Source organism: Hippoglossus stenolepis, chromosome 3, assembly GCF_022539355.2.
Source record: "Hippoglossus stenolepis isolate QCI-W04-F060 chromosome 3, HSTE1.2, whole genome shotgun sequence".
Lineage (NCBI taxonomy): Eukaryota > Metazoa > Chordata > Actinopteri > Pleuronectiformes > Pleuronectidae > Hippoglossus > Hippoglossus stenolepis.
Window position 1 is genome coordinate 21937111 of NC_061485.1, and position 27270 is coordinate 21964380.

A 27270-nucleotide genomic window follows, 5' to 3' on the forward strand; every position below is an offset into this window, starting at 1 on the left:
GATGTATTATAAGACAATGAAGAAAACTACTTGTCTTAACATGTGTATCAGTGATCCCTGAAGGAACTACAGGAATTAAAGGACATTTTTGCAGCAAATATAACAGAGCAAAAACAGCCCAGAAACCTCTGTTGACTCTGTAATTATGCTCATTACATGTGCAGGCCTGAGGGGCTGAGTCATAATCATTTTTCAGTGGGAACATGATTTCAATAAATTTCACACCAACTCTATATAATCACAACTTTTTTCTGGTCACACAACCTCATCATTTTCTAAACACTCATGGGCCACCCTGCACTTTGCAGTGGTTAGCACTTATTTTCCACTATGATGGAACTAATTAGTTATGGTCTCGGGGGGGTCACTGAAATGAGAGCATTTGAGATCTCTGGTTGCAATGAAGTACTCAGGGATACCCACATACTCACTGTGTACAACTCCCATATCTGCTAACCTTTGCACAGGAGCTGGTTTTCCTCCTCTGCTCCTTTTTCTTTGGTTATGTGGAAACTCTTCCTCTGGGTAGAAGCTAAAACATCAACAGAAATCCCCTTTAAACACAACCCTTCATTCATAAATGATCCCTTTTCACAGAACTCCCCATAAAACCTTTTTTTACAGCAAAGGGGTCACGTGAGCAAAAACAGTAGGGAGAAATTGCCCCTCAGCTGTGTTTTGATGTGCAGCAACTACAACTTTAAGTGAACCATTTACTCTTTAATGTGTTGTCATAGTTGCTGTATAGTTGTTACAGGCACCCCTCATTTCCAACTAAGAATAACTAGTTCAGGTTTCTCAATGAATGGCCATTTGACTCCATGCAGTCGGTGCCGACATGTGGCAATGAAAGGCGACTTCTCCACCTTTAAACTGCAGTGTGTGGCTGTGATCGTCAGTGAACTGACCTTTTGTCACTCTTTCTCAATGGAGCAGTCACTCCAGCTGTGTGTGTTCTCATTGGATGGTCATTGAGGTCATCGGAGTCACCCTTCCTGAGTTGTGCGCAGGCAGCATCGTTCAGAGCGGCTATCAGTTGAGTAAACTTCACTTCCCCTCCAGATCAGATCAGAGGCCGATATGGGAGCGGAAAGCTTGAATGAAGCAGCCAAGCCTGGCATGGGATTTCAAAGAGATACACTTTAATTGTGGAGCTTTCAAAAATCGTGCAGTGACAGGAAAATTACATTCCATTTCAGTGTAGAAAAAAATGTATACATAAATCAAACAAATAGATGCATTTTAATCACGAAACAGAGACAAAAATGAGGACATGGGTAAAAAAAAGAGACACAAATTATTGACACACCATGTTGCCTACAATGCAATCTCTATCAACTTTTATAGGCAACTATAAACATTCTGCATGTGAAAAATCTGGAGGCAAGGGAGAAGATTTCGGGGATGGTAGTCTTTTGGATTCAGTTTCTAGTTTGAGCAATCACATTTGAGCAGGCTTTGGTTGCCTATATTCGTATGCAAATAGTTAGTAGAGATGATCCAAAATGTGGTCTAGAGCTAAAACACCTACAAAAAGTATCACTGTTTGTGTTTTGTGTGGAGAAACATTCCATTCATGTGATTAAAGAAACTATAGTCAGACTGTAAACAGTGTATGGAAAACGTTCTACACTGGAAGTCCCAAAATATTGTCTGTTGCCCTGAGAGGCTTACTTGTCATCATATGATAGCTGATGCAGGACTATCTACACTGTGACTTGTGCCACGTGTTTTGCCTTTAATAATGTCGTTTTCACAGTTTTTGTGAAAAAAAGACCCAAATCTATTTTTTGCAAGAGACGTCTTGGCTTTATAAATCTCATACATTCCCAATGATTTATATCTAATCATTACCCAAGTGCCGTTTTTCTCCACACAGCAGCACAAATTGAATTGCTTTGTTGTCAGCCTTTTACTATGATGCACTGATTAAGATAATTTCATAACATAACTCTCAGTAACTGCTATGAGGAGATTTCCTTATCTGTTGCAACACACTTGTAAAGTGTGTTTCTTTACATAATGCTTCCCATTGTGAGTGAGTCCTGCAGTAAATATTTCCCTGGGAGACAGAATATGATTCCTGTGGCTGCAAACTTATTACGTCTTTCAGCATGGGACGACTTGATCTTGATCTTACAGCAGTAATTGGGTAAACAGAGACAGAGACCTCTCTTAGACCTGCAGGCGCACACGTAATACAACACACCAGCACAGATGGGTACACATGTTCAAACATCAAGCCCTGTCACATGCCCTCACTCTTTTAATTGGCGAAGTTGACAGCAGGCGATGAGAGGAGGAGGAGGGGTTAAGCTTTTAGGATGAACCTGCTATGTTGGGTGAGAGCTGAGCAAAAACAACTCTCAACATCTGAAGTGCAATTAGGGCTTTGGGGGAGCTTTCACAGACCACAAGATAGGGTGTCTGGACTCTGCCCAAGTAGTACAGCAGCTGTCAGCGGGTCGCTCCAAATCAGAACGCTTACCAGATTCTCTGGCTCTCGGTGGAATGGCAACAATAGACCTCAAGCCAGAAACCAAATTAATCAGAGCCCTTCATGAAGAGAGGTGGTGGAAGAAGCCAACAGAGGTGAAGTGCAGTGTAGCCTGGATGGCGATGTGACATAATATATGCCACACACCGAGGAGACGCAAACTCTTTGTTCCTCTAAATTCCAAAAAGCTCTCAGTGATTCCACGAACTCCTTTGTTTACAGAGGAGTGGGCTAAGTGAGTCATTCTCCCTTCTCTCAGCCTTTCTCGAAATATCATAACATGATTACGTTGAGTGCACTTGGTGAAGGGCTGGTGGGAATGGAAGGTTGGAGGGCATCGTTATAGTCCAAGATATCTGTGGTGTTAATGCGCATGATCCACCTCTCTCAGACTGACTCGCCGAGATAATGATGTTGTGAAGTAGCGATCTTGTTCGTCGGAGTCCTGACGTCATCAGTTTGAGGTCTGACCCCGGCCCCAGCACGGTCCCCCATCGGCTCACTTGGCATCCTCAACTTAACAAAAGGACGGCATGATGACCTAATCGCTCTCTGCTGCGAGGGAAAGTGGAAAGAAAAACTTAGAACGATGTCGTGACACTCTTTACCATCTGACATTCTGTACGGACACAGCACAGCTGGAGCGACAAGCTGGAACAAAAGAGGGGAACAAGGGGGTGTGTGGAAAAAGTAAGATAATCAGGCTCCCTCTGAAAACATAAATTTACTTAAAGTTCCTCCTTAAATATGACGGGATCTTCATGTTCTTCCTCTCCAGGTGTTGCAGGACCAAACACATCGTTATTGAGGTTTTCAACAAGGTAACAAAGTATACAGAAACACTTTTCTCCCATTATTTTAGTCTGCTTTAACATACCACAAAGACAGGGTCAGCAGGAGTTACAACTTCACGAATACACAAAAGAAAAGAAAAAAGAGAAGCAGAAGACACAGACTAATAAACATACAGACAAAAACAAAGAAAGTATGAAAAAAGGATGTACAGACATACATACGCACATCCACATTAGCATAGTTTACAGTCCATTTAGTACAATATGTCGTAGTCAGTCCAGAAGCATCCCCCATGTCCAAAACTGGTTGCCATAGTTTGATAAATCCATCAACATTGTCATGGAGGGTAAAAGTCTGTCCAGAGGGAGTATTCTCAGTACTTGCTTGTACCAATTGTCCATTGTAGGAGTGTCCTTAGAAATCCAAAATTTGAGAAAAGTCTTCCTTGCTACATAAAAGAGTATTCCAATCAGTTTAGCATTGTGGTTGTTACTCGCACGATCCACTTTAACACACAGAATGCACTGAAGGGGTGACAATTTGGAATCATATCCGGAACACACGTATAATAAGGCTATGGGTAGTATAGGCTAACACACATTTGAGAACCCAGATGTTAATCCGAAACACATGTGCTTTTTCACCACATGTTCATGCCTGAACATGTGAAAATCTTCATGTGTGTGAAACGGCATTGACTCTTTTAACATACGCTTAAGTCATTACATGTGGGATTATTAAACAAAGGTGGGAAATGCAAAAATAGCTATTTATTTTAAAGGTTGTATTCACACATATTTTTTAATTAAGTGCATAGAAAAAAGTAATCTCTCCATTTGAATGGAGAAATATATTCAGAATATTATATGTGTTCAATTATTACATTGTTGGAGGTGAAGACTACAAGCAATCCTCTTAACAGCGTCTGCCTCTTTTTCTCCTTCTATTGTTTAATGTTGTCTCAACTTCCTGCGATTGGTCCCAAAGCCCAAACTATCCCCAAAAAGTTTTCACACTGCAAACGATCTGAACGACGGTTCAGTTTGATCCACGCCAAGACCACCTCTTTTTGTCTGACTTTATTTTGGTCCATTGGTCTGGACCCTGGTCTGAGGCACCTTTCACACTTGGCATTATGGTTCAGACTAAACTGAAGAGTCGGAAGGTCCGGACCAAACAATGTAGATGTGAAAGTACCCGTCATTCCAGAGCCGGGATCGCTACAACCTCAACACGTAACTGTACTGTAAGACCTGCTTCTCACTCTGATGCACCCAGCCCTCTGTACTATTGGGTACAGTTTAGTGTTCTGGGTCAAGGGATCTATTTTGTGGCTGTCAGGGTTTGGAGAATAAGCTGGCCCAGGTCCTGCTGGCAGAGAATCTGTGTAAATGGGTTATCTGGGGCCAAGAGGAGCCAGCGAGATCACTATAGCTGACAGGCACAGAGCATTGTGTACCAGGACCTCAGATTGATGTGAGGGGGGAATCTACAGGAACACAAAGGTTGTTGGATGAAATCAGCAAAATGTGTCTTCCTTTTCTTATGTATTTCAGTAAGACATGGAGTATCATCAACTGATCTTTAATATGATTGAGATGCATGCTTATTCTAGGGTGTTATACTAATATTGAGGTGACCCATGCTGTGCAGCGTCACCCGGAACATTTCCATTGCTATGAAAGCTGCCAAATAGAGGGTCGTGTTTCAGTGGTTACGGGTTCACTGTCTGTCTCAACCTAATCTTTCAGAAACTACTTAGGATTATCACTAAACAAAGAAATTGTTTTTCTGCAAATCTGATTTTATGAATAAATAATCGTATTATGGGTTTAACACAGCAGGGTGAATGGCACAGAGCTGTGACTGACAGTGTACAGTGCAAACTGTGGAAGGCTGTGGATATACACACAGGAATCAGTGTCAGGGTGCTTTATACCATACAACAGAAATGAAGTCTTTGCCCCAATCTTTCCTCTCTTCCCCATTTCTCTCAGCGAAACCTAATCGGTCGAAGCAGATAGACGCCCACCAGAGGTCAGGTTCTGTTTCAAGAGGTTCTCCTTTTTAAAAAGGAGATTTTTCTTTCCACTGTCACAGAGTACTTGCTTATTGTAGGAACTGCTTGGGTTTCCCCTTTGAGATGCTTTCAAACATGTACTAACGTTCAGACATTTTCTATGTGAGAAGGCAAATGCCTGTTGCTCCGATCATTTTCGTTACCGTCCAGCCCCTTATTTAAGTTTTCGAGTTACGTCATATGAAAATACAGCATGAAAATATCCACAAAATTTCACAGCGAGTGCGTGTGATTCCAACATGTTACAAATAGCTAACGCACAAATATCTCAGGATGAAAATACATACCATACACGTAGAAGACACAAATGAAGCGTTGAATGAAACTTGGAAAGACTAGATTCAAAAGCTTTTGGCGATGAGGACAGATGGGGTTGTTGATGTGCTGTAAACAAAAACATGTGATTCCTGCATAAGACAAGCTCTGGAAAATGTCAAAAACCAAATTAAACAGTTCATGTCTGAAACACTTGATATTAGAAATAAATTATGTAGGAATTTGGCGCTTTGCAAATCAAAGTGAACTGAATCATCTTTACATATTGTTAAAATGTTACACAGATCAATGAAAACACCATGTGTGGATTTTATTCATGTGATTAAAGCATCTTTAAAACTAGACAACAGATTGGTTCAGAGAACGAGGAACAGATGAGCTGTTTGTCAAAATATGGAAGAACCACAGCAACCTTGTCCTGGAGCTCTTAACAATACATTATGTATGTTATACTTTAATCATGAAAACCAACTTAAGAGAATGCAGAGAGCTTTTAGTGTATATAACAAACTAGCGATGCAGCCTTTCAAATGCAGACAGTTGTTTACACATGATAGGAAATGAAAAAGTCAGCAATCTGATGTTAGCTTTGTCTGGCCTCATCTTATTGACTCCAGAAGCACAGCTTTGTATGAGTCACCTCCATAAGCAGGACTGCAGGGTCTTTGAGGGCCCCAGGCAAAAGGGACCCCCGCTCTACCTCCCCCCAAAAATCGCAAGATACCAAACCACGTAAAGCTCAAGTGCAAACTCATCCCAGGCACATCACACACACACACACATTTAGGAATTCTCATCTTCAACAAAACCTGCAGGGCTCAACAGTGCGACCAAAAATCTGTGAAGTGCGATTAAAGATGTTCTTTGGCCAAACCGGGGCACCAACCATTTAGCAGGTCTGTCTCTATGTGATGGAGTCACTTCCTCACCTCATCTGGTCTGTAGAGTTCACACTCACACACAGGCCCCAGTCTGGCCCCGCCCCCCCTCCCTCAGACACTGACACACGGACAGTGAAGCTGAGATGAGAGAAGAGAGTCGGTGAAGGAGGCAGTAAATAACACAGGTGTAACAGGTTAGAACAGGTGTCAGGAGAGCGGAAACACAGAGGATCAAGAAGAGAAGTGACCTGAAACAAGGGAGTTTCAAAATAAAACAGGAAATGAAACAACATTACAATAACAATGAACTTAACTAAAGCAGGAATGTGACACTAATTTAATCAGCTGTTCTATGGGGCCACCATTCAGCTTTGGGCCCAGATGATTGCCTGGCTTGCCTCTCCCCTGTTGCAACGCCCCTGTCCATAAGCATTTCACTGTATTAAGTGAGTGTGAAGCACAACTACATATCTTTGTGCAGCCAGTATGTCCAGGCTTGATTAGATGTGATGGTGAAAAAACAAACCATCTTAAATGAAATTCTTTTAGCCATGACAACTGCAATTCAAAGATAACAAATTTTAAAAAGAGCTGCGACTATATCTACAAAGTATCACACCACTTTTTATCTCCTTGCCCTTGAGTAAACCTCTCACATTACTGTATGGCCTTACGTCTAATATATAACTGACACATAACAGTTAAAAACTGCTGCATAGAATATGATCTCTACAGACGTTTGCTGCATGAAAAAGTCTATATTTTGTCAGTCTCATTGTGGAGATGTGAGTGTTTCTGCCATTGCACTTTTCATCATATCTTTTCAACACGATGACTGTGAAAGTCTGGATTTTGACTTGATGCACCTGACCACCATGATGTGTGGTCCGACTCTGACTGTGAGTTTGGAAGAAGAAACTGAGGAAAGTCTCTTTCAAGCTTTATCAGCTGGTTGTAGATATTTATTAGAAATCAACAGCATTGATTTACATTAATTTTTGTTTTATTCTGTGTAGGAACACACATTTTTTTAAGACATACCAACAAGCCATATGGTTTTGGAGCAATGTCAGTAATAGCTATGCTGTTACAATAAAGGTAAAATAGTGGTGTCAGGTCTTAACATAAGGGGGCAACAAAGATTTCTTACTCGTGTGGGATTGTTATTTTAATTTTTTATGGTGGATTCATGCTTTTGTTGGAAAGTCCCACAATGAACTCACTCAGTATTTTTCTGGGCATGAAAATCAAAAAGACAAATGATGATCCATAAGCCCTTATAGATTATGTAGCATTAAATTAGACGTATTAGAATTATTCTCCTTATGATCCATGGATTTGAATCCAGATATTTTTTTACAGATAGAGATTTGTGCTCACAATACTGTTGTGATAAACGTGTCACACACTCTTGCGGTCCATGAGTGTTTGGCCATTCAATCCATGGTTTGTGTTTTCTGTGTACATTTCTGTTTAGGAACATATGGCTTCAGAGGCACAGGAAATAGCCCATGTCAGATGGCTAGGATTCCTTTAGATTACATCCCCAGGAGATAGTCATACCTCAGTCAGATACAAGGGCACCAGTCTATGAAGGAAATTGGGTAAGGTAGACAGGATTGCTCATGTTTAAAAGACACATGTGATGTTGTTTTCAGGGTTTCTTTCCTCTAGTGTGTTATATAAGTATTTGTGTATGTAAAGGTTCTGCAAAGTGAAAAAGCAAAAGTCCACGATAAAGGGGGCTCCTCTGGTCCTGAGACTCCTGAAACACCTCATTAGTAGTCTAGTAGATATTTCTGGGTCATCATGATGCCCCACATTTGCAAAATGCACACCTAGCAACTAGTCTGACTCGCCCCTGACAATCCAAATGAGAGCTGAAGACCAAAGCTGTGTCTGAAATCACTCACTAATCACTTTATAGTCCACCATTTAGTGAGTTTGAATGTTTAGTGACATTCTTTATACCCTATAGTGCCTTTATTGTTACCTACAATCTATCGTGAAAAGTAGCGTACAACCTATGGTCACTAACCAAGCAATATATACCATCATGCATTGCACTCGCGGCAGAGAGGAGAGAGGGCAACAGGAACAGCCCGACCTGTCATATAAATGTAAATAAGAGCAGAGCAGATCATCAAAGCACAAACTACAGCTAAAAGGTTAACTTCTATATTAAAAGATGATAATTCAACAAGCTTTTACTCAAAAGTATTCATACTAAGTGTAAAATAAAGATAATGATGTTATTACCTGTGCAGAAAAAATCAGCTGGGTAGTGTCAGAAATAAATAACACAAATTGGAATTGAGAACTTTAGAATGAGAATAACATGTCTCCTTTAAAATAACAGACATATTGAGGGTAAACCCACTTTTTCCCAAAAGTCAATAGTACACTGTTAACCTGCATTTGTGTGATTTTTGATATTGCCTGTATATGTATATTGGCAGTTCAGTTTAAGAAAAATGTCCAGGCGCCGTCAATGAGTTTCATGGTTCCTGCTTCTTACAAGCCCGCGGACACATGGGTGAAGGCAAGCAAACCAAAGAGATCAGCTTTGCTCACACTTGCTGTGCTTCGCTCTTTCTGTCATGTTTTTCACATTTACTCCCACTTGGCTCAACCCTGGAGGTTGAGTACTGAGGTTTAGTTTCAATCCAGTTTAAGCAACGGCTTCCCACAGCTGAGGTCATATCATCACACGTCAGTGTAGGGATTGTTCTTGCCTTATTAGAGTCTCCCATGGGACTTCAGTTCTCTGTCACACCTTTGGTCAAATGTTTACATGGTAATTTAACCTGAGTCACAGCGTTGTTATAAAATACCTCCTTGTTTTTGCAGAGATTGACGTGAGTATAATCCGATCCAGACATTTTGAAGAATAGTATGATTGCCATTTGACTTATATATGGCCTTTCCACACATGATATACCTGTAATAAACTGACCTCTGCGTAATGTGGCTCACATTACAACATGACAGGCTTTAAAAGGAGATGAAACATATATTCTTAGAGCTGTTGTGTGTGAAAAGGCCAAGCGTAACTGCACCTGATGTTTTAGACGCTTAGTTGAGTCAGAGTAGTTTCATGAGCGAGCAGAAAGGGTGGAATCATCACACCCCTCTCTTACGGCACCTCATTGTTAATCACATCCTTTCAGGTCGGGGCTGGAGAATAGCTGCACAATAATGTTTTAATATTACAGGAATGACGAACCGACACAAAAACAATGCCGAAAGTAAAAAGCTGTGTGTGATACTACTGGGTTAGAGGAGGAAGAAGCTGCATTGTTTCCTGTGTAGGAGGTGCAGGACTCTGTTTTTCACATTAAAAGAGTCACAATGTTCATAAGCAGAGTACAGACCTCCTGTGAAAATATTATCTCCATATTAAATTTGTGTTTTGACCCCTCCAAAGAGGCACACCACAATCACTTAATCACCCAGCAGTGGTCAAATAAGGGCTGGCTTTTAATCAGTGTGGAATGGCAAGTCAGGCTGCACAGCTGGGTTTTAACAAGCGAAGAGACGTGAACAACTGGACTGAGTTGCTGGCAAAACATGAGCAGTGAATCTGAGCCTACACAGTGTAACACACATTTCATGAGCAGCCTCGCTGACACAAACCAATCCACAGAGGCACTTTGGACCAAAACGCCACAAGCAGAGAGAGGTGGGATGCTGACAGAGGTGGGTTCTTGAGTAAGATAAAAAATATATATATATTTGGTGAATAAAAGATGAAGATACTCTGCTTGACTCTTATAACTCTGTGCTGTCCTGTTGGCTGCAGTTGCCTTTAAACTCTGATTGCAATAGGGCCAGAGTGGCGGATCGGGAGGCACAGGAAGATTCATGGTGGGGGTCGGGACGGTTGGAGGTCCAGTGACAGGGAGGATAAACACAATAACTTAATAACCATCACTCTGCTCAGATGCACACGCCGTATGACCTCTGAACTTAAGGGGATGATAAGATTACACCACAGACGTAATGTGAGCAGATGACTAAGGAAGGGATTAAAAAGACAATCGAGAATACAAAGAGAAAAGGAGGAGCTCATCGAGTTGTTTTCAAACTTGTGGCCTTGTGAAGTTACAGGAAAAGACCAGAAGTTGATGTTCTGTATAGTCTCACACAACATACATGATAGGAATGAAAGGTTTGTTACATGCACAATGGTTTGTTATGACTCTACCTAAGTGTTGATGTTTATTGTCTCTAAGCTGCAGCAGCCATGGACCGTTTTTGTTGCTGGCAGGAAGGAAGACGCAGAAGAAAATGCCAGCTTTTGAGAGAGGGGACTTGTGCCAAAAATGTTCATGATTAAATTAAGTTTTGTTCTGCTCTGGCTTTCATTAATGTTACACTCACACATTAAGGAGATAGATCATGGGGATTAATTATATAACCCTATTATGTATCGTGGTTAGCTCATGACATACCAATACTAGTGACCCCTTATGGTACAGCAAGATATCACTATCCCAATGAAAAGTCTATGTGGGCCCACATGTCTAGTGGACCACACAATGCAGATGGCAGAAAACTTATTTTGGCTTATGTCCTCAGCCAGCAACTTGCAAAGTGTTTGGGCGCCCTCTCTGAGTCTGGTATCCATTTATTATAACACTTTTATGATTCACACAGTCCAAAAAAGGCGGTCATCCAGGGTAATTTTTCTTTTTTATCAGAAACAGCTTTAATACATCTATCATCAGTGGCAGTAAAACCTTGTTCAGTTATTGGAATAATGTTTGGCAGCAAAAGCTAATAATTCAAAATGAATATTTTATTTGCTTCTTCCATTCTTTATAGAAGGTGACTCAGTGGTGCACACTGAGCTCGTTCCTATCTCCTTCACTGGTCGATCTGTGTTCTGCTCTCTCGCAGTCTGTTGGACATCCTGCTGACACTATTTTAGCCCCTTTCGCAAGGGTGTGCTGACCGCAGCCTGCCTTTGTAGTTTGTATACTAAATGCACAGCAGAGAGGGATCCCTTCTGGGCCTGTGGTTTCCTGAAACGAGCCATCTGCAACTGCTCCACTCTGTACATGGCCCGGGGAAAGAGGACAGGCACAAATAAAGTGGATTCATATACTGTTAGGACCTCAACAAAGAATTCATTCATTTCGTTGTCCTGCTGTGGACAGAATTACTTCGACCCATAAAACCTTTAAATGGGTTCCACTCATGGTAATTAAAGTCTATCAAAGTCCATTTTTGTCAAAGCACCAAGGCCAATGGATGATCAGGATGGACTCTCAGGTTTCACTCTTTTGCTCTACTTTTCCCCTCCTTCCTTCCTTTATTGTTCTTTAATGCTTTCCGTCCATTTAACCTAATGACCCATCTTTAGTGTCTACATGATGGGGAGTCTTGGGCGTGGGTGCTGGGGGAATACGATGAGTGTTTAACAACCAGGAAGCTTCAGGAACAAGCCCATCTCTTTACATACGATCATCAAATGTTTCAGTAGCTCAGTGATGAGCAGCAGGACAATCGCCAACAAGGCTGTTCCTAATGCTCACTTCAGATAGCGAGCGTGCTCCGGGAAGTTTCAGTGTGTGATGAAAAGGAAACAGGAAAGAACGACAGAGGAAGGAAGGGAGAGAGTACAAGAGGGGGAAAAGAGCGGAAATCATATTTGGCAGGACAATTTTTCTCCAGAGTTTTCAAACTCAATAGAAATCCTTTAGAAATGTTTAACGTGAGTCCCACAATAAAAGAATCTTTCAAGACTGCAGATAATGGTAAACAATAATCACCAAATTCAAAGGTTGACCTCTGCGAACAGTCGTACATGCGTTTCTTCAAATTGTATGTCTGACTTCACTAGAAGCCTCAGCCAAACGCATGTTACCAGCCAGTTTGCGTATATGCTTTACTATAGCAACTCCCATTATTTTTGACGACTGGCCATAAACTTGAAAACATTTTGGAACATAGAAATATCTTTAATATAAGGGATGGAGTTCATGTTCAGTGTTTAAAACAAGGTCCCATCAAACTCTCATATTACTGTGGACACGGCTTTCTAAAGAAACCCATAAAAGTGGTGGGTAAAGAGGCTTGTTTTTCATTCACTGCTCTGCATTATATTATATATATAAATATAAATCTTACAACACTTCAAGTACTAACTTGTTTACACATCAACTGCATAGTTTGTTCAAATCATAGACTGTATATAAAGATGGACGACATTACTGCTCCATAAAAGTAAAGCCAAAGCCTCTCAATCACCATCTGGTGGCTGGCTGCAGTATGGGTCATAAATCCCGCCTCCTCCATGTTAGTGGATGGAAGATGGGCCAATCTGAAAAGACAAGATGCAGGTCAAATAATTTTTCTCATCTTTTTTCTCAAAGATGGTTTCTGTCATTTTAGGTGGTTCTTAACACACAAAGGAAGTTTGGTTCTACTTAGTTATTTAATGCTATATTGATCCAGTGTGTATATCGGAATGACGTGCGGCTCATCCCCCGATTACGACTGCTCAGACTCTGACCCAAATGTTCAAGATGGCGGCGTTTGTTGGCAGGATATTTCGGCTTCATTTCTGGATAGTGTGAGGAAGTGGAGACACGTTGTCCATCTGAATATACAGTCCATGCTTCAAACCAGTATAATTGTCAGTCCATTCATAAAAGGTCAGTCTTTTCTGGTAGTTAAAGAAGAGCAGGAAGCTGTTAACTGACAATTAACAGACGTTGGTGAACTATAAGAACTGCCAGATGAGCTCAAACAAGAGATATTTCTAGAGTCAATGTGCCCACAGACCTCTTGCCACTCATTTTAAGAAACATTCACATTTCAATTGTTCCTTCAATCCAGCAGCCTCATTATTCACTCATTTAAAGAAAGCCACAGAATCCTGACACTTGAGTCCACAATTACAAACCCTGTCATTACTCTTGTGCCCAAACTGAGAATTTCTTCAAAATCACAACAGAACAATTTGAGCTCACGAGAAGGCCGCATTCAGTACGACTGAGCGACGCTACTTCCAAATTCCTTCAGCACTGTTGAAATCAGGGCGTATTACAATAAAGCTAGCATATAATTGTATCATATTACAATTTCAGAGGCATAAACATGTCATCCCTCGTCCCATAGTTGGATTTGCAAAAAGCCCAATTCATAAAAAACAGCACTAAATTTTATTATTTATGATTTGCTTGCCAAGCCAGGGGGGTCTGAAAGAGGCTGGAGCTGCTGGAGGAGACGCTGCTGTTGTGCATCTGTGATCAAATACACTACAACCTGCTGGACAATCACCTCATAATTTACATTTCAGAATTTTTAGCTGATAACTAGTATAAAAATATGAATATACACATCAAGAGCAGAGCGGCATGGTCTGTTGCAGCTTTCCCCCTCTCACCAAACTCCACTTCATTCACCCCACAGAGCCCAAGTGGCTATACACAGGGACCGGGCCATCAAATGAACAACAGATGAACCAAATTAGATAATTTCCATCTCATTCATTCAAAGCTTTTAACCTGAGGATTCCTTCAGTTTTTGCTTTTATCTGATAAGGAAGCCATTAAGTGCCCTGCAGCGTATGAGGGTTATGAGCCGGCCCAACACCCTCCTCTCAGAATATCCAGCCCACCGTGCTTCCCTCCAAGATGAAAACGTCCAACAAGAGCTGCTTAAATCAACTGTGATGGATTTATTTGTTTGTTTTTCTTTAAGTTTTGTTGTTGTCTCCCCAATTTATTGAGAAAATTGGGTTGGGAGATGGCGGACGGAGCAACGCTTGTGTGTCGTGACACTGGTGTTGCCACAGATATTGGTCTAATTACAGTTTGCAAATGTTCATTTTAAGTGCTCTTTCACAGCTTTGTGTTCCCACATTTCTGATGGGGTGGCTCTGGGATTTCCATTGAATAGCCACATGTTTTTGAGTCTGTCCCCGTTGGATACATTTCCCTGTGGTTGTTATTGTGGAAAATACCCCAAAACAGCATTCAAAAATGTCCCATTAATGCCTTTACATTTTTTTTTCTCTCTACGACCATTAAACACTTTTTCTTGCCAAACAGGAATAAAGGAGAAAATGAGCACTTCCAGATGAAACCACGTATCTAATACTTGTGTTGCTGTGTCCTGAAAACACCATGATATTTTCCATTCCATTCCTATGTGAAGCTGCAGATTCTGACATCAGCCTCCTTTTTTTGCTGTCGCTGTCTGGTTGTAATAAAGCGGCTGAAATTAAGTCAGCAGTGCCCTCTGAACCTGTGGCATCTGTTTCAGATGCTGAGATAAGCACAGTCATGCTCTGTACGCTTTGATGATAACAATACCTTACGACAGATATTAAGGTGTGTGAGTTTTAAAGGTGATTTGTCAAAACAGAAGAGTTAGCTGGAGGATGGGGAGATAACAATCTTAAAAAAAATGATAATTTTATTTCACTTTACCAGGAACAGAATGCTTCACATGAAGAGATTTAGCTAAAATCAAGACATATTGAGTTCACTTTCACTTCATACGTATTTCACTGTGTCACTCCATCCTGCTGCATCTTGTCTGCATGAGGGTTCTTGGTGTGCAGCCATTTCCACTGTTTAAATCAATGTTTATAAGAGGGTCTGCCTGACCCTGATATGGGTTGGATGTGGCAGCCCAGGGGAGCAGGGACCGGCACCCTCCCATCCTGCCTGCTGAATGGAAATCAAATGGGAGATCACATCTTCAAACGCAGCCAAGTATCATTCTACTACGTACTCCGATCTGAGAGCCAGAGGAACTCTGTATACTCACCATATCCTTCCACAGGAATCATCACCCCCTGCACACACACACCCTACACCCTGACCCCTAACCCAACACTATGTCCCCGCCCCCCTTGCCTCTTGGCAGGAGTGACGGCACTGCTGGTGAACAAATCGTTTCCAGCTCAGGTCACATTTGGGATGTTTAATCTGAGGGGGGAGTCCAGATGTGCTCCGCAAAAAAAAACCCACAAGTAAATGGCGTCTCTTAAGTTTATGAGCACCGTGATGTTCTTTGGGAGAATCTGTGAAATGTATTTTTCTCAGTGAGAGGTTCTGCAAACTTTTGAGATTTTCTCCCTCCTCTACTTCTTCTTCATTGCCTCATTATGAACACATCTTTGCTTTAGCCATAAAGTCTCAAAAACATGCAGAGCAAAATTAATCAGAACAACTTGGACAACTGAACAAAACAACAAGCAATCGTATGTGTGTGTATGTGTGTGTGCGTGTGTGTGGAAACATAACAATACAAATGTTCGATGGTAGTGTTTCTAAGAAAAGCTCTGAGTGGACCTGAGATGAGCTCATGAGTGGAGAAGAGCTGAGCCACATGGTGCATCACTCTTAAACAAGATATTATGGAAACAACCAGACAGAATTCAGAGAACCGGCAGGAAAGCTGCAGAAGAATGTGAATGCAAATGTTTGCATACACCACATGTTACAGATGCATGCCCACAAACACTGCAACACAATAAGTATTTACTAAAACATTTGACATTTATTTTGAAAGGTGATGACTTAACAGAACATGCAATGTGAATTTAGAATTTGTGCATATGGTGTATATCTGTGGATGCATTGTAACTGTGAGACTGAATGATTGGATATGACATGTGAAGATAATTGTCCCTGCAGGCTGTGTTGTGTATTTTATGCCATATATTTGGGGTGTGAGTGTATTGTTGGTACTGCATGTTTTTATTGTACTTGCATACTGCGTTATGTTTTCGTGAAAGGTATTTGGAAACCTGCAAAAACGTTTTCCACATCAACATCAAGCTCTGATGATACAAAGGAAAAGGTCAAGGAACAAGCGTCTGCAACATTTTAGCTACAGATGTAGGGTGAAGCCTGCTCTTTAGTAAAACCACACGCGACCTGGTAATGAACTTTAAAGAAGATCTTTTGGGAATCATCCATGTGTCGACTTTAACATGGCAAAGATAATGAAATGGATAAAAATCCACAAAAAGAGTATACACCATATGCACTGGGTCAGTCAGAGGATCACCAGTTGAATGTTGGAAAATACAGCTGGATGTATTCCATCTTGGAGCAGTACGTAGGTTGGACACTGAGGACACCAGAGGAGGTAACTGGTGTCAGGCCCAGGATGTTTCTTGATTTGACCAGGAAGTTAGAGGATGCAGTAAAGAGATAATCACTAAAACAGGAAGATCTTAAGTATGAAGATGGGATGGCATTTTTAGACCTCCTGAAATATTGACTTGGGGTTATGGAGAGTCAGACCCTTTGGACTATTATTGTGATGATTTGAAAAGTGATCGAACAACTGCCATCCACTGTCAGTTCCTATGGAAAAGCTCCATAAGTGACAGTTTTGGTGGACGATGCACACTTTGAGGATTCCAGTGGTGAGAATAAACAGACCCACCGAAGCAGTAAGCAGTAACACTTGATGACTGACCTCCAGCTGATGTCGTCCAGCCGCCATTACTTCAAACGACGGAGTTCCAGCTGTCATCAGACCTGTTGATTCTGATGATGCCAAGACTGGTCCTGATGGAGTTCTTCTGCAGAGTGGTTTCCATCATTAAAGTTCCAGAGAGCAAACCTGTATTTATCAAACAACCCACAGAGGCAGTTTGAACTGGTTTGACATCACCTTAATGTTTTAGGCACCAAAGTTTTAAAATCAAAACTAACATGGAACGAGTGAAGAGCCGGTGGGATTATAGTGAGATGTTTTGGGACGTTTCGTCTGATGACACCAGAGTAAAGGGCTTTGACAAAGTCCAGTCTGGACAAGATAAAAGCATGTGTGACCTTTTCTAGATCTGCTGATGATAAGAGTGACCTGATCTTTGCTAAATGTCTCACTTGTGCCATGCAGTGCTGCGGCCCGGTGGTGGAATTGTAATTATTTCAGATTTAGAGTCATTCAAATGCAGAAGAACTAAAACAGAGAACATGTCAAACGTTGTTCGAATGTTTCATCACTGAGGGCAGCTCGCAGAGTGCTACATGCATCGATTGATGAACGGTCCAGACAGTGATGGTCAGATTCAGTGTCTCAGCATCATGTCTTTTTTAAAGAGGTATAACATCAAATTAAAAAGTTTACAATCTACAGCATCCCCAGCAGGGACACAAGCTCAGACATGATCTCTACAAAATGTCTGGAAAATTAGGAAAACTGTTTCCAGATTTTGCCTTTCAAGTCGACTGTCCGAGTCATCCGCATTGACAACAACAGGAAAATGTCCAGAACACTCAGGCGAGGGGTTTGTCAAAAGCCCTCGAATCTCGTAGTTTTTCCTACATGACGTCTTACTCAAAATGTAATACGTCTATTTTTCATCTGTGTTAAAAATCTAATCTAATCCACTAGCTCGCTGTGACATTTTCTAGACATTTTTGTACTGTATTCTCACATGGGCTCACTCTGACATTTTTCATACATTTTATGAGGGAGATGATAGGAAAAGTTCCAGGCTATGCCCAGAGCAACTGACATTTGTGTTCTCCCATACAGCCCCTCTCGAAAATTTCAGGAAGATTTTAGTTTTAATTTTAGTCTGGATTTTAGTGCATGTCTAAAAGCAGCTATAGACAGGTGGACACAAAAGACACTCAATCCATCCATATACTGCTTATCCTTTGACGGTCACAGGATGGGTAACTGGAGCCAGTCCCAGCTGACATTGGGCGAAAGGTGGGGTTCACCGTGAAGAGGTCGCTGCAGCCAGTCCATGACAGGGTTTCTTTTTGAGTATGTTAACACAGCCTCAGAGAGCTCTTTGATTACTGAACAGGTAAAACTATATTACCGCACACTGTGTCTGGAGTTGTTAAAACCTGGAAGTAGAACCCATGAATCACTGCCCATAACAGTTATTGGCCACCATTCATTATAAGAGGCTCTATCAGTCGTGTGACACCTACTCGCACCTTCATTTCTAGCTTTTTCTTTATGACTCCACAGCCTTGTTAGTAAAAGAATGGAAGACTCACTTGAGACCCATCAACTTTTTATAAAAAAAGAAACTAAGTTTTCTACTCCTCTGCAAGTTTGTGCAATCTTCTACCAACTGACATACAACACAAGGATTTACTGACCAATTACACTCCTTATTTCCTGTGGATTCTTTTCCATTTATTTTCAGAAAGAAGATTAATGGTGGCACTTTGCTTTTTAGCTGAAACTGTTTATATGCAACCGCCCTCTTGTCTTCCACTGTTTCGGATGGTAGCAGAAATACTGTGGCCTTAAGTTCAGGGTTGCTGTCCATATGTAAATACAATAAATAAGATCAGTTGACAAGGAGGTAGGAAAGAGGAAGGACGGCAAGCAGGATGCAATTAAAGACAGTAGGAGGGAGACTGGGGAAAAGAAAGAAAAAGATCCCAGTCCACTCCACCTGAAGAAATAATGCTGGATATTCATATTGAGGATGCTTGAAAACAAGTTTGCATGCACCATTGATAAACACTCACACACCCACTCACACAATGTGGACATTAACTTCCATCCCTTTATGCCAATAATGCTGTGGTTTCTGCAGTGTTATCAATGGATCCTTGGGAGTTTATGGAATAGACTAAATAGTCTTGTTCTGTTTGATACACACTCAGTGTCAGTCTGTTCCTGTTTACCTTCTAGTTGATATGTCTAGTCTGTGGCTTCATGGCCAGGTGGATGATCAGGCCACAGCCTAATATTCATCTCTTCATCTGCCTTCATTTATCAACCCACGACTCCTTCTCACAATCCTCTCCGATGTTACAGAGAGATATCTGCAGCTCTGGTGATAATTCATAAAGAGACTGATATTGATGATACATTCTGGTGTTAAACACAAGAACCAAAAAAACTAATTATAAAAGAAACACTGTTGGAATGAGCCCAGTTAAAACTATACTCATCACTTCGACAGGAAGATGAAAGACAAGTGTTAGAGGGGCAGTATTTGGTGAAATTGCGGCCGCTTTGTTTGTTATTGCCTGGTGTCAATCAACCACTTCATGTTTTAGACTTGCTTGTTTGTTTTTTTTACAATGTTTCTTTCATTATCAATCCCTCTTTTGTTTACATAAATTCCAACATCCATCACAAATACTGCAACACATTTGTGATCCAGGGACTGTTTAGCCTGTGTGTTGTTTGCAAATACTTCCTAAACCACAAAAAAGCGTTTCAATGCTGATTCTGAAACATTTTTTAGATCCTATTTGTCATGGGCTTGTTGACTGATTAACAAAGAAATATAAAACACAGAAATCCTGCTCTTTTTATCTTTTAGGAGCGTTCCTGCTGCAAGTGTCCACATGGGATGGGTGAATGAGTTTGTGCTGAATTCCATTATATTTCTTCCCCCCCATGCACGTCAGGACAGCTGCATCTATTTTTGTAATTAGGATGTTTTAATTAGGCTTATACTTTCATGTTGGGTGGAAGCACGACCACAGCTGAGTCTTGCTCTGTGAGAGCTCAGAGGAGACCCGGGATTTAAACTGTGCCAGAAGAGCTGCGGTCGGCCGACCACAAACCGCCACATGCATTTTATCTGTCTGCGACACTCAGCGAGAACATCCTCGACGAGGTCAGTGCCACATCTTGAACCCTTTCTTCTGCCAGCGTGCGCTAAAATCATGGCACCTTTTTTTTCCCCTCAGGAATAAAGTTAACTTTTGTGTCACTGGCTACAGTTCCATGGCCAGCAATATTCCAAAACCTGACAAAGCCAATAGTCTAAATAAGAAACTGCCACGTAAACAGCATTTTCACATTACTTTAACCAACATACGATCATACTCAAAATAAGCAATAATCAAATGAAGACATGTGGAGTATGCCGACCTCAGTCTCATTATTTAAACATGTATACGTCTTATAAACAGTATTACTTCCTGTCGGAATTTTGCAGCGTTTTTGCAACATATGACAGTTACCAACTCCTTGACGACGCATGGCCTGGGTGTAAACAAGATGTAAAAATAAAAAGGACTTGTAGCTTTTGCGAAATTAGAAAGAAAACACTCAAAATGGTATACAGCAACATCGTGCATTAAAATATTTCAGGTTGGAGTAATACCTGCCGTAATGTCGTGAATAAAATCAGACTCTCCTTTTTAACAGTGAATCAAATATTCTATTAGCAACTCATGTTAACAAGAAATAATCAAGATATTCGGATTATTGATGTCCATGTAAACGTTGTCACAGTTGGGGGGGTCATGTGAACCAACATGTCTGAATCATAGAGTTGCCAGAGTGGAAAAGCACATTAAACCCCTCCTAAGAAGCAGTGACAAATTAACAAGGCTTTAATTGAATAAACGGATGTGTTATGTGTGACGATATGACGACGTGGACCGGGGCTTTGGTGTGGAGGATGCATTGCTAATTCTTCCTTCCTGGCTTCTCTCAGGGCTGCGGCATTGTGTTCGAGTGGTTTTCATCAGCTGAATCTGGCTTTCACTACCACAGGAAATAGAGACACATGCCTGGATTCAGGTTCAAGGCCAGCCATGGTGGCGTAGACCTCAGCGTTATAAGGAAATAAAAATAAAATTAGCAGAGAACAGGTAACTTTCCAGAGATGAATGAACTCCCTGCCATAAATGAGGTAACTGGGCTCTCTGTTAATGTGTGCTTTTTAAGTCCCAGATATCTAATGTTTTCTTCACAGAAAGAAGATGAGCATTGGACAACCTTGACCATAGTGACCGTACACCACCCTTCATTACACCTATAAATAATAACTTAAGTTGACTTTTTCAGACATCAGCATTGCAAACTGCACCACATGAGAATAACTGTAGAAGAAAGCTGAATAAACCTTCAATAAATCCGTCATGGTTTGCTTCCAAATCCCCATAAATATCAATGTGACCACAGAAATCCCCAAAACAAAAAACAAAAGTCCCAAATGTACTGTAACATGAATCATGACATAACATCCATCCATCCATTGTCTTCTGTTTATCTAGGCTCGGGTCACAAAGCGAGCTGGCCAAGTACGGTAACCCAGACATCCCTGTCCCTCGCCACGATCTTACTGGAGGATCTGAGGCGTTCCCGAGCCAGATGGGATAGGTTGTCCCTCCTGTGAGTTATGTGTCTACCCTGGTAAACCTCCAACAGAAGGTGCCCACATTAACTGTCCCCTTTCCTCTACTCCGAGCACCGGATGTCTAAAGTCCTTACCTTCCAAAGCTGAGCCCAGACAGCCAACGGAGGAAACTCATTTTGGTCACTTGTATTCCGGACCTTGTTCGTCACTTCTCCCTATTCTGGGTGACTACGCTAGTTCTATGTCACTGTTTTATCAGGATTTTCTTAAACGCTTCTTGTCTGGCCCCTCCCCTGTGACCACTTTGCCATGGGAGACCCTACCCGGGCTACGATGCCCCGACAACATAGCTCCCAGGCTCACCAGGACTCACAAACCACTCCACAATGATAATGTGCCGATAAATGGAAGAGACATAACAGGCTAGTAGACTAAAGTAGATTTTATAGAAGATGTTGGTCACTGGAGTTTCCATACTGGCAATGACAGTAGTGCCATTCACTGACATCTTCACAGGTTCAACTAGAATGGCACTCAGTAGATCACGTACCTCCGCCAAGGCCCAACAGTCTTCCTTAAAGTCAATTAAGCTGCACCAGATTTCAAACACACGTAGATATCAGTTCCCTAAATGTGCCTAATTAGTTTGATCAAGATCCATGAATTGGAAAATGGTGAAAATGGTGAAAATGGTCCTATCTCGCTATGTTAAAGAATCCTGGCTCTGTCCTCTGATCCAGATTCATGTAATGGGTTCTTCCCTGACGCAAACCATATCCTTCCACCAAGTTTTATGGTAATCCATCAAGTTTTAATTGCATAAACTTTGTTTCAATAAAAGAACCAACCAAAGAAAAAAGAGGCATTAGCATCGTGAATTGCATCACATGAGAATAACTGTTGAAGAAAGCTGAATAAACCTGCAATGAAACTGTCAAGATTTGCTTTCAAAACACCATCAATTTGAATGTGACCACAGAAATCCAAAGAAAAGGAAAATCACTAGTCTCAAATGTACTGTTACTGTGACCCATCAGGGAGTAGATTACACAGATGTTTGTCACTGGGGTTTCCTTACTGAGATCGTTCAAAGACAGTCGAGTCATTCATCTCAGAGTGATGACTCTCAGAGAGTCATCAGCACCTTTCACATTTGCAATGTACACCCCAGATATGTGCAGTAGCTGTAATAGTATTGCATTAATGGTCTTAAGCCCCTTTCTAAAGTGTGTAAAACTTCATTCTCCATGTCTGTTGACAACTTGTCAGAAACATCAGTAACGAGGGGAGAGAGACATGTTCCTTGAGGAAAGGTTGGACTGGAAAAGCAAGGAAAAGAGAGAGATAGAGATGGGAAGTGTAAGTAGTAAGAGTCGATTTATTTACAGCTCTGCTGGAGGAACGATGACCTCACAGAGCAGCTGCATCTCGTAGGGAGCATTAGAACAGGAGTAACACGGGGGGAGGAGGAGGAGAGAGAGAGCGAGTCAGATCAGAGATCATCTTTCATTCCCCAGACTCAGCTTCAAAGTCCTGTCAACGCAGCGGGAAGGTAAAACCACGAACATGGCCTCCACACACATGACATGACATGAATTCTCTGTGCGTCTGCATCTGCAGCATGAGCACACACAGGCAGAAGCACACGCAAACATGGTGAACATCCAGACACAGCTTGGGCTCACTGACAGAAACAAACTAGAGCAGTTCTGATGAGTCTGTGAAAAAGTGTTAAAGGAGATGAAGAAACAGGAAACGCATTAATGAGGAGAAAGTGTCACTGCTAGATGGCAGCAGTGGAGGAAGTACACAACCATTTTGCTCAAGTATAAGTACAAATAAAAAGACAAAAATGTACTCAAGTAAAAGTAAAGCTACCAACTTAACTTAATACTTAAAATATTACAAGTAAAAGTAACTAATACAACAGTGTACTCCATCACTATAACAGAGTCTTGGCAGTGGCCTCTTCTGAATCGATTTCAGGTGTTTCTTCACCAGTGAGGGTGTGAAGCAAATATCGCCAGTCAAAGTTCACCAAAGTCGAACTCCACACGAAGCCTCGCCACAGGAAGAAAATGTGTTATTGGCTCCTTGCTCGCACAGATTGGAAGCAAATGGGAGGCTGTAGTGGCGTAAAAGTGAAAAGTACCTGAATATAAATCTACTTGAGTAAAGTATGAAAAATGTACTTAGGTACAGTAATAATGTAAATATACTTCATTATATCCCACCACTGTAAGATGTCAGGTGTTATGGATGTGTTACTTATCGACAGAGCAGCAGAAGGTAAAAAGAATAAAGACCTACAGGTTGTCGACTGGCTGGGTGTGACCAGGATGTCTTATCAGGAGCAGGAACATTAAAAAAAACCCACCTGAAACCCTTTGACATTGTGACACATATTGTATGCAAATTACATGTTTGTGATTTACTGCTTTGTAGTAAAAAATAAGTGCAAACCCTGCATGAAAAGTACCTCTATGGACCCCACCTATCACCATGACCCCTTTCTTTCCAAAAAATCACCACAGGTTTTCAACACTGGCAGGAAGTTCTTTTTTCTAATGAACAGTCCTCCTTCTTCCTCTGCCCCAGTGTAATATTCCCACACTGCGTTGTTGTTATTTCACATTCCACAAAGGTATTGTCCCATTTTTGTAGCGAGGTGTACACCAGAGGTTTCCCAGTAAGTGGTGTAATGAGCAGGGGTTGACAGGGGTTGACAGAGGAGAATTAATGCCCGCTGAGTCTCTCAGCTGGGGACAGATGAGGGCCAAAGCAGAGGCCTTTTGTCCCCACCAGCAGGTCCCTGTCGCCAAGTCCAAACACCAGAGTCCCAGGCATCGTCTGTACACTCTGTACACCAGCACGACAGTCCTGCAGGGGTTTTTTCATGTCCTCCTCACAAAGCCTGAGTTCAAATCCTCAGATTAGCCAATGTCCAAAATCTGGATCTCATCACTGAACACTTGTGGAGCCAGTGTGGAGTGGGAGCAAAACAGCTGACCTCAAACCTTTCGCACAACCACCGATACGCTGAGTACGAACACAAAGACGTGCAACGTTTTGAGGAGAGAGGGTTTCAAACAGGATTTAGAAGTAAAAGACCCCCAGAAAAACACAAAGCTTTCAGCCCATTTCATTCCAAATCGCGCTCACAGGAGCTAATAACTACTGACTGGTCCATCTATCCTCCGCTCTCAGACATTGTTTCCACACAGATCTAAACGTCCACCCACAAAGATGAAAGATCATTCCTCTAAACAGCCTCACTCCCAGGGTGGGAGGCTAAACGAGAACCTGGTGGCGTTGGCAGAGGACCAGCGAGGCAGATGAAAAGCTCTGTAGGCTGATAAGGAAGCCGGGCAGACTGGATGATGAGAAACCAGAAACCTGGCCTGTAATGGGGTATCGGCGATTTGCTGGGTCTGCCTGCGTGCTACTGGCTGTGGTCGGGTCGACTGACAAGGCCACCTATAGAGATGGACAGAATCAGAGGAGGGGGATATAAGAGGATCAGATAGAGCTGCAGGGAGAGATGGGTCTGAGTGTAGAAGCAATGCAACCTCCTTATTTTACACATCACTGCAGCAGTTTCATTTAGTTCCAGCTGAGCTTATCCATCCACGGAGAATACGACAGGACCTGCAACCTAAGTACACAGCGTTTTTTTATAACCTTAAAGAAAGTGAGACTGTTTGTGACTAATGACAGATGCTGTCATCCTGTTATCAGTCAGAGCTTATCTGTACTTCTGAGGGTAAAAGTTGTCGGGCAGTAGCAATTTTTGTCCTGGAGAAATCATCACACTGAAATATTAAGCCACAGTGAAAACAGAAAGCAAGGGAGGGAAGAGGAGTGAAAGAGAGCGAGAGAAGAGGAATTTAAAAGAGAAGAAAATAAAAATGCTGCCACATCTTCACCCAGTTCTCACTCCGATCACGTCTCTGCCTCTCCTATCTCCTCCCTCCTCTCTGTGTCTCTGTCTTCAATCTCACAGGGCTTCAGATCCTCCTGCCTGCACATACACACACACACACACCTCCCACTCAACCCCATACGGCTTGTGCTCCTGGCCCCATTGTATCAAACTGATAGCTTTAACATCCAGGGAATGTGCCTTCATCAAAACACTCTCCCCTCTTTTCCTCCTCTCACCTCTCCTGCCAGGTGTGTGGAGGAAGGCAAGACCAGAAATGGGAACAGACACAACGGTGCTGTCGGTGGTCTGTGGGATCAGACACCATGAGACGGACCAAAGGCTGCAAAATAGAGCAAGGATGCAGATATTTGTCATTATCACTGAAATGTGAGGATATTATAGTGACATTCAAACTAATAAATGTTTGGTATATTTTGATTCTGATAACAATCAATCAATCAATCAATCAATCAATCAATCAATCAATCAATCAAATGTTATTTGTATCGCGCATATTCACAAATAAAAATTTGCCTCATAGGACTTAACAAGGTGGGACTTCCTCTGTCCTTAACCCTTAACTAGAGTGAGGAAAAAAAACTTTACACTTTAATATTAAACTACAGTTGACTAATTCATGCAAAAGTCTGAATGCAGTCATTTAAAAATGTGCTGCATTTAGAATTTTTCCAATAGTATCAAATATCTGGCAAGAGCATAATACAGGGACTAATGTTGATGGGAAATATATTTGACCTGTTAAACACTGTTTTCTGGTGGATATTATTGTGTATATTTCTGCCCAAGGCCTCAGGCGAGATAATGAAAGAGCAATACGAGAAGTGCTCGATGCAAAACGTCTGATGACGACTGTGAGAAGTGGTAGAAAGCTGTGGGAAAGGCTACACAGTAGAAATTAAGTTGAGAATATTAAGCGAAAGTTCTGTTCACACTTAAATGAGCTAGAAATGTGTAAAGCACTTGATACATCACTTTGTAAGTAAAAATCTTCACGCATGTTCTACGTGTTTACTGATAACTAACAACTACATCTCCTACTTCATCCCGTGTGTGTGTGTATGTGTGTGTGTGCGTGAGGGAGGAAGCTGAGTCAGCGTGGAGCGGCTTATTTGACCACTGTCAGTCTGATGGGAGCGTTCAAACACTCAAGGCCCCCAAACTGCTCTGATGGCTGATGGTGATAATCCCTGGTGACCTCCGTGTCTGACATCATCACTGTCAGACAGAGGTCAGTGAGAGGGTCAGCCGGGAGGGCACAGGGGTGACTGACCCGAATTTACAAAGACAAGACAAATGTGTGTGTGTGTGTATAGGAGTTGAACTTTGCATGCATTTGTAAGGTCACGGGTCAGTGCGTGTTTTAGAGTTGTTCGGGATCATCAATTCATTTTTCTTTCGCTTGAGTCCCATGCAAAATTGATAAGACGGAAATTACCAAGTTTTATGAACATTAAGTAAAAATTATTGTTTTTTATTTGAAAAAAGTGAGGAAAAGTAAAGGGAACTACCTCTAACTGTTGCTCTGAGTCAAACCACAGACAAAATATTGTAAAATATCCCACAAGTGCAACAGCAGCTCTGGAAATAACCTGACCCAGCTTCCATAAACGCAGTGACATCACACTGATGCAGGACTTGTACCAGTGGCAAAGACCAGAGCAAAGTTGTAAACTCCAGCAAACGTCACAGCACTTGTGTGCCGGAGAGCGTTCGCAGGCCTGTTACGTCAGCAGA